Genomic DNA, 12,431 nt, shown 5'->3' on the forward strand with positions numbered 1-12,431 from the left:
ACTGCAGGCCGACGTCGTGCCCCCTCCCCCGCAGCATCGGCGCCAGCCGCCGAGAGGCCCATGGGTCGTGTGACGAGCCCCAAGCCTGGACGTTAACGAGAAGGTGACCGGGAGCCCACCCCGTTCCTCTCAAGCTTGTCCGACGAGGAGCGACCGCCCAGAGCCCACCTGCGTCGGCCGCAAGTGAGGCCCTACCGTGTGCTGACCGACGCGGAGCCCAACCGCGAAGTGAAAAGGCCCGTAGGCCGGAGGTGAGCCTGGGTGGGCCGCTCAAGCCAGGAGCGACCCCCCTCATGACGGCGTATTAAGCGGAGCCCACCCGCATTGTCATGGCGCCTTGCCGGGCACGATGCGGCCCAAATATGAACATACAATGAAGCAGGCCAGCGGAGCCCACCCGCTGCCTGCCTACAGCGTACCTTGTCCCCTGCCGCGCAGCGTGTGCGAGGTGAGGCTGCGGCGGCAGGGCGAGTGAACGGAAAGGGAACGCACGGCCCGCAGCATGTGAAGAGCTGCCGGGCACTAATGTAGAAAGCGGAGCCCACCCGCGAATGGCCGAAGCAGCACCAGCACCCCAACGCTGCCCTGGCACGAATCAAAGAAGACTGAGTGCGACATGCAAGCCGCCAGCTAGCCCCCCCCCCCCCCCCCCCCCGTCGACGGAAGTGAGCGCGAGTGGCCTGCAGTGTAAGCAAAGCTGCTGAGACTCACCCGAGCACACCGGTGACCGTCTCATCCCCAGCCACGACCACACGAGCAAAAGTACAGGAGGGATGAAAAGCACGTAGGTGATTGCTGCTGCACCCGTCCGAGGTGCACAGGGGGACGGAGACACGTGCTGCTAAGAGAAGAGCCAGCCGCGGCCCGGAGGGGTCCGGAGGAATAGGCATAGGCAGCAGCCAGTGAAAAAAGTGCCCCCATCCTTGGGAGGAGCTGCCCTGGCCGATCGGCATACCACGGCACCGACTGTGGTTCCAGAAACGAAGGGAAACAGCCTGGGGCGGACACAGCAAGCCCCGCAGCGCCATCTAGTGGCCATCACGCGGCACTGCACCCGTGAAGCAAATGAGAGCAGCAGCAACTCTAACCGAACAGGCAAGGACAGGCAGCCCTATCTAACAAGAGTACCTGAAGCAGCCATAAAAGCCCACAGTGCCACCTAGCACCTGCCCTCTGCACAACGACAGCAACGCCAAAACAGAAAGGCAGCTCAAGACGGACACAGTGAAGTTTTGCAAGGAGCGTGAATCCAATGCAAAGCAGCACGAGAGACAGCTGCCGCGCCAAAGGAAAGCAGACTCTCAGCAGAGGAGGACAAGCTGGAAAGTGCTCAAAGGACAAAGCAAAGTGCAAGCCAGTGCTACCAGACACGCCAGTGGTGCCGCGCCACCACAGGACTTCAGAGCACAGAGAGTGGCACTGCGCCGCGACACACAGCGACAAGGAAGCCCGACCAAAGGCACAGCACAGCACACCACTGCAACAGGACAGCACAGCACTGCGCTAGAACATGCCAGAAATCCACGTACACAGACGGTCAGTGAGAGAGGGACGCAAGTTTACTACGCAACCAAAGAAGGCGAAGCAACCACGCCCGTTTAACGCCCATATAAGCACAAAAGCCTCACTGTCAGCGTGCGCGAGAGTTTGCCCAGCGAGGAGAAGGTCTGAGGAGCGGTGACATTAACCCTCCGAAGCCAGCAAAGCACCCGGAGAGCGCAGACAGAAACGCGCCAGAAACACAGGAACGCGCCAGGAGTGCAGTTAACTCCACACAGGACATTCAGCAGAACGCACAGCAAAGTGCGCCCAAGGAATCAAAAGCGACAACGCCAGCGAAAGTCACAGGAGCGGTGGCACAACCCTCCAGACACAGCGAAGCACAGGAAGAGCGTAGACAAAAGCGCGCCAACGCAGAAGCACTGCAACTGAATCAAGCGACGATCCCAGGGATCACAGACGGCATGAAGACGCAAGATCACGCAAAGCCAGAAGCGCGCAGGAGGTCGCGCCTGTGAACCTGACTGCGCAGTCAGCACCCACGAAAACCTCTCCACGCAGAAACACTGCTGAACGCAGGTAGGAGAGCACACACATCTCCACCGCCACAGCGAAGCCCTACAGTAGGCCAAAGACCACCCACGGTGTCCTCCCTCACACTGCCTCAAGACGGAGTCGGCTACGACCCAAGATCGGCAAGAGCGGAGTTGCACACCCCACGCGGCAGGCCGCCGCACACCGTGTGCTCCAACGAACAGCGACACAAGACCAGACGTCACGTCGCCCAGCAAACAAGGAGCACCTCACCAAGTGACTAGCCAGCCAAGCACGCCAGAGCAAAAGCAGAAGCCGGCGCCACGACAGCGCCGCCTCGAGGTCCAAACGCAAAGCCCTCGACGAAAAGAAGAGTGACAGCTCTGTCACCCCAAAGACCGGATGAGCACAAGTGGGCTGAACAAGCCAACAAAGGGAGAAGACCGAGGACTCACAGCCAGCCCAGAAGCACACCCTGACACACCAGACAGCCACCAAGGTGGACCGACGTCCCAGGATACAGCCCCACGGATGAACCAAACATAAGCCGCAGCAAGCGCAGTCCACGTCTCATCCCAACGCTTCCCCAGGCGACCGTCCATCCCCGCGCGTCGGCAGTCTGAGTCAGTCGGCATCCCTGCTCCTGAACGCAGATGCCAAGGGCTCCCTCTCACCACCTCAAGATGGAGTCGGCAGTGGCCCCACAACAGGCAAGAGAGGAACCGTACACTCTGCGTGTCAAGCCGCCACCTAAGGTCAACCTCAACAAAGCGGAGGCACATGGCTGCCAAATCTCTCCGGACATCCAACACTCCCAGCAAGTCACCAACACCTATCATCCCGAGTCTCTACATGGCTGGCAACCACCAACACCCCAGCCATCAGCACCTGCGCCAATCAACACCACTGCCAGATACCGGCAGTGTGGACTGGCAAGAAGTTCAAGTAAGACGTGGTCCGTGACCAAGGAACCGACGAACTTCGACACCCTTAAGAACCAGAAGTATAACCATTAACAGGAGAAGGTCGCGACGACTAGTCCAGTCACAGAGTGGAAAAGAAGACAGTGTCCTAGAGCCAGGACAAGACCAGAAAGAAACGGGCGGAGTGCACGCCGCTCGGAGAAACCTGATCAGGAGGACAAGAGCAGCGAGATGGACGGACCGCGTCGCGAAAAGGAAAACAGAATAGAAGGGCACGACGCCATGAAGGAAAGAGAAGAAAGGAGTCATGTGGCACGACGCCATCAAGAACAACAACATCCGTAAAGGTGAGGAGAGGTGTGACAAGTCTACACACCCACCAGAAGAAGAGGTGACACGCACCACAACACCACGTACAGTGACCCACATGTCCAGGAGAACATTTATGGCACTAGAAACAGAACATGCATCTATTTACGAGTTCCCCGAAAAACCCAGTTGACTGCAGGAATGAACAGGCTGGACCATTGGCAACACCCACCTTTGGGATTGAGCGGAAGCCTGGATGTGGAGAGCGCTCAGACGTCCGGCAGAAGGAAAACTGACCACTCCACACCAGCCCGTGGATATCCAAGGGGCAAAGGCCTCAGGGACACCGGTGGCAGAGGGTCCCGACACGAGAGATGGATCCGTCACCGTCTACCCTGCACATCCCAGGAAGAAGAGGAACTTGTGCGCAAAGGAAAGAGTCAACAACCACCCTCCAGGCGGAGCTACGGATGCATGGTAGTAATCTCATCGCCTCCTCCATTCACACCGGTTTGTGGAGTTGGAGCAACGCTGCAGAGAACACCCTGCCCAGTGGAAACCTGAAGAAGAGGGCCTCCGGGACATCTCGTGGCAGGAGAATACCCGCGAGAGGGGCGTCCCAGTGAGAGGGGTGCCTTTCAACCTCTCCCTCCTTTGCAATATGAAACCAAGCTGAAAGACAGTGAAGAAACCCGACGGACTAGTAAGAAAACCTCCATCAAGTCTACCATCTGGTCATCCTGTTCGGTGTCACCCCAAAAGTGAGATCTCAATGGACTGAATAACACACTGCCATGGCGCAAGTCCAGAAGAGCACGCCCACCGAAGACCAGGACGCCGAGCCCAAGAGAACGAGCGTTTCAGCTGAAAGTTTCCACCGTCGTCATCTAGCAAGCAGCTGACGAGGCTCCTTCTAAAGTTATGAGATTGTATATTTTTGTATTTTTCCTCCCACAGGTTCGGACTTTATTTTGTCTCAACTTTTATTAAAGTTGGGGAGGAATGTAGTGTCCTGCTGGACACGGTCTAGTTGTTTTAGAGGAAGTAACCCACACTCTACACCCACCCACCACTGGTGTCACGAGTCACGTGACCCAGTTAATAAAGGGGGCCGGGCGCTCGTGCTCGAGGCCAGTTTACCAACCTACTACCCTGTGTCTGCGTCTCCATGACCACCGTAATGTGGGCCTAGTGCCCGACACTACAGAGGGGTAGGGTCACCTGCTGCTAGCTTCTGTGCTCGGGCAGCAACTCTGTTTGACTTGGGCAGCGTTCTCTTCTTCGCCTCGAGACTGCCTGGGACAGGGCGCTCTTGTGGGGTATTGCAACTAGTGAGTTTGCCTCATCCCACCCTCGTCGCCAGTTGTAGCATCGTGCTACAAATAACCATAGACACAGGTTATGATTTCTGGAGCTTTATTCAGTACAACTTACATCGACCCTGTCCCTACTCTAACTGCCCTCATCCTGTCCCTACTCCGCCTCTTCCTTTTCCTGCCCACCTAACTCCTCCCACCCAGCTACTAGACTGCTAACACATAACAGTGCACAATTGTCAAAATCTCTTTCAGAGGACCACGGAGCCAGCAGGGGATACTGGGCCCAGCTGTGGGAATTGCGACCTTTTACTCGTGATGTCTCAGGCCTGACCTACTATGGATCCTGAGTAACTGTTCAAAGTACCTCCTCTTTCAGCACTTGACCCCATGATAGTGCAGGGTGAGGAATCCAACGCTCTTCAACGAGGAGGTAGGTGTAAGGCATACACAGACACAAGACTCAATGTACAAACCTTAATCTCAAGGAGCTGATTGTCCAGTCAAATAGTTGTTTTTATGGAAACAAATACTATTTTAATACAAGCACACAAAGCATAGAAGCAACACACTAAATATTATCCACAGGCTCTTAACATCAGCCTACTAGGTTCATTCTTGGAAGTATCCCTGAGTCCCTCTGTAAGTTCTAGTGGGGCTGGTTTATCCCTATTTGATAATGGAGGAGACTTTCAGATATGGTCCACACTAGCTCCCATGTGACAAAGTCTAAGTGCGGCCTTAAGAGTCAACTTTAGCAGTTTTATGCACTAAGTTTGTGCAAGTCCACGACAGGACTGACGGCCTCAAACAGTCTTGATGGCAGCAGCAAGTGCCGGAGGACTGGGGCGTGCCTTTGCTGGCTCTGTTCTCCTGCTGCTGAGGGTCCAAAACCTCGCGCAGTCTTTTCTCAATGACTCATCTGGCTGCCTCAGTCTTTGTCAGTGCCCATGTCAGTGTCGGGTGTCCTCCCCGCAGCTCCTTCGGCAATCAGTTTGTGTTCTTCACAGCAGCTTTGGTACGACGATTCTGGACGATTGCCCTGTGTAAAGTAATGTCCATAAATCCATGAAGCTTTAAAGTGAGTTTATTACAGGTTGAAACACCAGGGACTGAGACACAGCTCCAGGAAAAACGTCCTGTCTCTCCTCCATACCAACCAGGAGATGGAACGCAAGGGCAACTTACAAATAAAACCAACAATAAAGGTACACTACGTTGGTAAAAACGAAATATACTAAATAATATGAAAATAAATTGAAATAAAACACACAAGGTTAATGGAGGACATAACACATCTTCCCCTCTAACAAAGAATACCAAATAACTTAATGTAGACTACTGCCACACTCAAAACCAAAAATCCATTTAGGTTTTGATCTAACTCTCTTATTGCGTCCTTCAACATCACAGTCTCTCATTACTACAGCATCATCCACATTCCTCTTGTCCTTAACCAAATCATCACACACTAACTGATCTGCTTTGCATACGTCCACTTCATCAGTAATCACTCTGTCACTTCCACAAGGAATATTATCCATAACTGACTCCGCAACATCCACAGAAACCTCTTCATCCATGTTTTCCATGTCACTATTCTCTTCACGTTCCACTTCCTAATCAACAGAACTCTCACCTTTCCCTTCAGCATTCAAGTACAAAAATCACCTCCTGAACTGCTAGCACTATCACTGTATATACCATTCTTTCTCTTGAGAACAGCAATCCTTCTAAAGTTCCACACTTTACCATCACTAAGACGTACAGCATTGTGTAAGACTTCAATGACTTGCACAGGATCAGGAAATTGACTACAACCTTACATCACCAATCATGGAAGTTTTACCCTCACTTATTCATCCTTTTCAATCTTGACATTACCTGAACTTCTCCTTTTACTTCTTATGCCTTTTTACTATCCTCGCTCTCACTTCTTTAATAGGTCCTTTAAATTCAGTATTCCTTGAAATCCACTCTGGATTACACTTAGTTCTCGCACTCCTACCTCTCATCACCCCAAACGGAGAAAGATCCAATGCCTCACGAATAATGGTTCTATAGGTCCCAAATGTATTGTGAACTTAATTCTCCCAATCAATCCATTCTTAATTGCCATTTGTATAGCACCCTTCAACACTCTATCAAATCTCTCGATCATACCATTCCCACTAGGAGAGAGGTGGTTCTGTGCTTAACACCTACTTTCTCCAAAATAAAAATGGCCAATGTTGACAAAAACTGCACACCATTGTCACTGATTAACTGAACTGGCAATCCTTCGTCTACAAACACTTCATCTATAAATATTAACACCTCTACAGAATCGAATCCTTCCAAAATCTTTATAAGGGGCCAACTAGAGAAAATATCACTCATGGATATGATATACTTGGAAGGTGAACCAATAGAGCCCATAGTATCCACTGCAACAGTATGCCAAGTTTTCCTTTGGTACGAATGACTCACACATATCAGGTCTTAAAGCCCTCAATGACTTATCAGAATTATCACACCACAAACAATTCCTTACTAACCATTCCAGGCCGTAAATACCACTTTTTGACTCTGTTTGCTCGTTACGATGCCAAAATGACCTTCATGGCACATTCTTATCATGCTTTCTCTGAGTTTAGATGGGAGAACAACTCTTTTACCCCTAAGGACATTACTATGACTGACAGATAACTCATTCCTCACCTCTCAAAAACACATCAAAACCCTATCCACCCACTCGAAGTGTTGCATAAATGATGCAATCCTACTTACTGTAAAGCTTGTATTTGTGATTTCATGTGCTGAGTTTTCCCTCTCTTGCTTGCAGTCACTGTGGTAATGCTTGTACAAGCATTTACATGTTCAGTGACTGTTTTTAAAAGTTCCACACAAGTGGTTTTTTAAACTGAATGAAAAGGGTGAGTGGGCTTTGAAAGAACTATGTCCAACAAGCCTTATTACGAGTAGCCTTGTGCAAGGAAGATTACATTCAACACCGTGGAGGTTACAATACCCGAGGTCCGAAATTAATTGGGATTCCAGGCTGAACTCTGATAATCTCCTGTGTAATGAGGAGATACCATAAAAAAAACTGTACCTGACAAGCTACTTATGAATAATTTTCTATTGCACCACTATCCTGGGCCAAAAGCAATAAACAACACTTGATAAGGTTAAGGTAAAGCTAAAAGTGGGCTTTGATAATTAGGTTATTTTAAATAAAATAGGATCTTAAGCCTATGCACACCAATATTAAACGTTATTTTTTATACATTTTCTATCTAATCAGCTGACCATTCCTTTAGGATATGAATTTTGTTGTGTTTTTATTTCTTGTTTTTAACCAAATGATTGCTTTATTCTCTATGTACCTCGGTGGCTTGTCCTACCCTTTTATGATTTTAATGAAATCAAATAAAAGTATTATTGACTGACTGATAAATGTTAATATCACCGTAATAAGCAATAGGTATCCAAATATTCAATAAAATATTTTTGTATGTAGTGCAATATTAAGATTTTTTTTAGTTTTATTTGTTATGTTTGATAAATTGTACAGATTTAGAATATTATTATTCTTAGCAAAACCAAGTTTGATAAAATTCTCCCCAAAACAGATTATAACATGTACATTTAAACGATTCAAGTACGCTTGCATAAATTAGCAATAGTACAATTTCACAGAATGTAGTATACATGGATTACCATAGCCAACACATATTTCACAACCAGAAGCTGCTTTATCAATTCTGAAACAAAAAAAGTACCAAGGAAAAAACAAAGAAAGGCAAATAGTTAATATAGTTCTATTAGATCGTTTGCAATCCTGGTTGGAGGAACAAAAAATCTTGAACCCTTTGCAGGCCGGTTTTATGGAAAAAACATCAACAATAGACCCGATTTTCAGACTCCAACTTCTCTATTGGAAAACAGTACATCTAGAAAGAGGTAGCTAGTAACTGGTCTTTGTTGATCTTAGGAGTGCATTCGACCTGGTACCCAGAGATGCTCTCTGGAGGGTTCTGAGTGAACTAGGACTTCCCCTTTATCTTTTAGATATATTGAGAATGTTACACAATGGAAACTATGCCCAATTAGATATGGGAAAAACGGGGAACTTATGCAGCCCATCCCTGTAAATAGGGGAGTAAGACAGGGATGTGTGCTCGCACCTACCTTGTTCTGCTTCTACATAAATGGATTGGTAAGTACGCTGAAAGCTTGTAAGGATATAGACGCCCCTAAATCAGCGCAAAAGCAAAAATTATGTTTGCAGACAACACCTTACTCCTCTCCAAGTCTCCTTTGGGTATTCAGAGAATCTTAGACGGGTTTTGTGAGTTTTGCATGTCTCGGGGATTGGAGATCAACATTCAAAAAACAAAATGTATGGTCTTCAACCCTAACAAATCAACCTGCCCCAATCCATGTATGAACGGCATCCCCCTGGATCGGGTATCCGAATTCGACTACCTGGGCTTTACACTCACTGAAAACATGACCTGGGGCCCTCAAATAGATAAGTCGAATCTTAAACTGACCCAGACTACAGGTGGCATGGCCAAGTTCTTTAGAAAGTCGTTCCACAAACCGGTGAGCCCTGTCGCGGTGATCTACAAAACCCAGGTTAGGAGTGCTGCCCTGTATGGGGATTAACTGTTGGGGCACTCTAACCTTAGGCCTCTTGTTAAAACTGAGAACAACTCTCTTAGGCAACTATTCGGATTACCGGTAAATTCCCCTCTGATTCCACTGCGTATGGATCTAGGGGTGAGAGCCATAGCAGAGGAAATTAGCTGCAGGCCTTTATTCTTTTGGCGGCGCCTCTGGGTGACACCAGAACTGGCTGAGTACAGATCCGAGCTCTTAGATATTTTGAGACTCCCCGGTATAGGAAAGCTGCCATGGTTTTCATATATTAGGGAAGGCCTTTGTGCAATTGGGTGAAACGACCTTTGGGACAAACCAGATACAGCATGTTTGAGAACCTAGCGTAAACATCTAAGTACTAGTTACTGGGGTCGGCAACTTGCTAAACTTCCCAAAGATTCTGCCATTGGTTCTCTTACAACAAATTTTCTGGATGTGAGGGCCACGTATAACTTGGAGCCATGCCTCGACGAAATCCGTCCAGCATTAGCCAGGAAACTGTATGTGCAGTTTCGGCATTGCTGCCTCCCCTTGCGTGCCTTCACACACAAATGGTCTAGTGGCACTGCACTGGGGTGCCCAGCTTGTAACTCTGGTGAGGAGGCTGAACTCCATGTTTTCTTTTTCTGCCAGGGATACCATTCAATTAGACACAGATGGCTGATCCAGTTGTGTAGTAACCTTGGCACAACACATTGTATAGAAGCATTCAGGCTCCTAAAATACAACACCGAACTCCACATTGCCTATGCAATCTCACGCTTACTAAGCTCAATGTGGTGGGCAAGGACAAACTTTCCTAAAGTATAAAACAAGGATTTGGTAATATGATTCACCTCCTCATTGTTTTTAACTTATGTATCACATTAAATTTAAATTGTTTTAATCTTTTTTTTTTTTATCTTTTCAACAGTTTTAGATTGTTTTGTATATACCTGTGTTTGCTCTTTTATGGTGTATAAACCGAAATAAAGAAATATATGATGATGATAATGAAATAGTTAAAACTCTAAATAATATAATAATTTTGACAATACATAAAATTACTTATTTGTGCTAAAAATACTGGAAAAATATCAAATATATAAGAACATAGAAACATCATGCAAATTTGAACATAAATGATGTCAGCCAGAAGTAAACCTATTTAAAAACTTAGCAGTCAACTAAATGTACAGTTGGTAATGTCATAGAGATAGAAGGCCTAAAAATGTGAACAAATATAGCAATGTGAAGAGAAGACACAAAGGACAATGACCAACTTACAAAGGACCTGGAACTATTTGTCAACAATAATAAATTGGAAATTGAAATCAAGTCATTGAAATTGTATGTGTGATTCCCTACTAAGGGCCTTCCATATGGTGCTGTTCTCAACATATGATTTTGATAAGAGTTAATTTATCGGAAGCTGGGATTTAGGCTTTTTTTTAACCTAGCTTGAATGTGGAGCTTTATACATAAAATCCCTTGGTGTATGATATTTAATGTGACTGAAAAGTATCTTTCTTTGAACACAACATTTGTATTAGAACTGGGAGGAATTATAATTATGTTTGAGTTCTCAAATGTATATGTAATATTTATTTTGATATATCAGCAAAATATTTCACATATTCTTGTCTTTTTATGTAATAGCATATTTTTGATGTTTTAGCCTTATCAGTGTTGTATTCTTTGTCTAACAGCCCTGAAGACGAGACTGAGTCTCAAAACATGTGTTTGCTGTTTGGGTGTGAAAATATTTTCTCAAGAATAAAAGAAGCATGTGGAACTAGTTTTGGAAAATGGGATTTATTCTCGGAACAGTTTATTAATTTGTATATTGTTTATCTCTTTCTGTGCCAACCTTAATTTCACATGTATGCTTTCTTTACTAATCATATATTTATACATCTAACATACATTCTATGATGATAAAGGGAGGTACTTCATCTATCCCATCTATATATTTGATTTCTATGAAAGGTTTATCAATGTTATGACTTACATATTTGAAACATTACCTTAGATGTGCATGCTTTCTGCAAATGTAGTGTTGTGTAGGAATCCATAGGTTTTAAATTAATTGTATTATATATATTTTTATTTTTTTTGCTATTTTATTTCTTCCAGGAGTGTTTGCCCCTATATCTTCATTTGTACTTTATGGTTCCACCATCTCAAATGTACAACATTAAAAAAAATATTGCGCATAAAGATATTTGTACATGATGAGAACTTGCATCCAGATAATCTAAATTTCTCTGATATAGTTCACAGGCTCCTTCAAATGTGTTCGGCCATAAACTTAGATTAGATTTTATTACCCCTAGCATCATTTACAAAAAAATCAGCTTTAACGTAATTCATTTTGTATATGTAAAAACATTTTTCATCAATATAACCACTTTAATTTAAAATATTTTAATCCCTCATATAATGTATCTTCATTTGCACCATATAGTTTTAGCATTTAATGTGTTTAAAATGTAATTTTTCTATCTTATTTACAATGTTTTTAGTATATGATCATCTTTTGCATTTCTATAATCTATTTGTCTTCAATGTAGCTCAAGTGCTCGTTCATGTCTCTTCAGCCTGAAGCTTGGATGGCGGGTTCAGTTCCAACAGCCATCGTTTAGAAATCTTTCCTAATTTTGATAATTGTTTTATATGTATTGTGATTATAATCCTTCTAAACTTAAAAGAACTAAGTACCTCATCGAATTCATTGGTTTTCATTGGATGACATTATTCCTAAGCACGTTAGGATATCCCATTGAATATCTATTTTTCACATTTGTGTATGACCCCAGCTATTCCATATCAACTACCACCATGGATATCTCTTTTTGTTTCAAGTGAGCATTTCCAGTTCCGGTGAGATATTTGGTGCGCTTTTCTTATTGGAGTCTTCAATACCTCATAAATGTGGGAATATGAGAATTCTCTATTGATTTGTTCTCCATTTCCAACTTGCTATGTAATTATGGACCAAGTGTACTATTTACTGATTGGAAAATATAATTTCAAATTGGGACTAGTATTTTTGCAACAAGTAAAGAATTAAAAAAATTAACTTATGTATTAGTAGGTTGGTTCTTAAAATTCCGAATCATAGTGGATTGCAACCGACCCTGCCTCGAGAAAATTAATGTACTAGGTTGTAAATTGCAACTCAATATGATTGAAAGCCATCACTGGGATGATGCCCTGCTGG

The sequence above is a fragment of the Lissotriton helveticus genome, chromosome 5_1 (assembly GCF_964261635.1).
Source record: "Lissotriton helveticus chromosome 5_1, aLisHel1.1, whole genome shotgun sequence".
Lineage (NCBI taxonomy): Eukaryota > Metazoa > Chordata > Amphibia > Caudata > Salamandridae > Lissotriton > Lissotriton helveticus.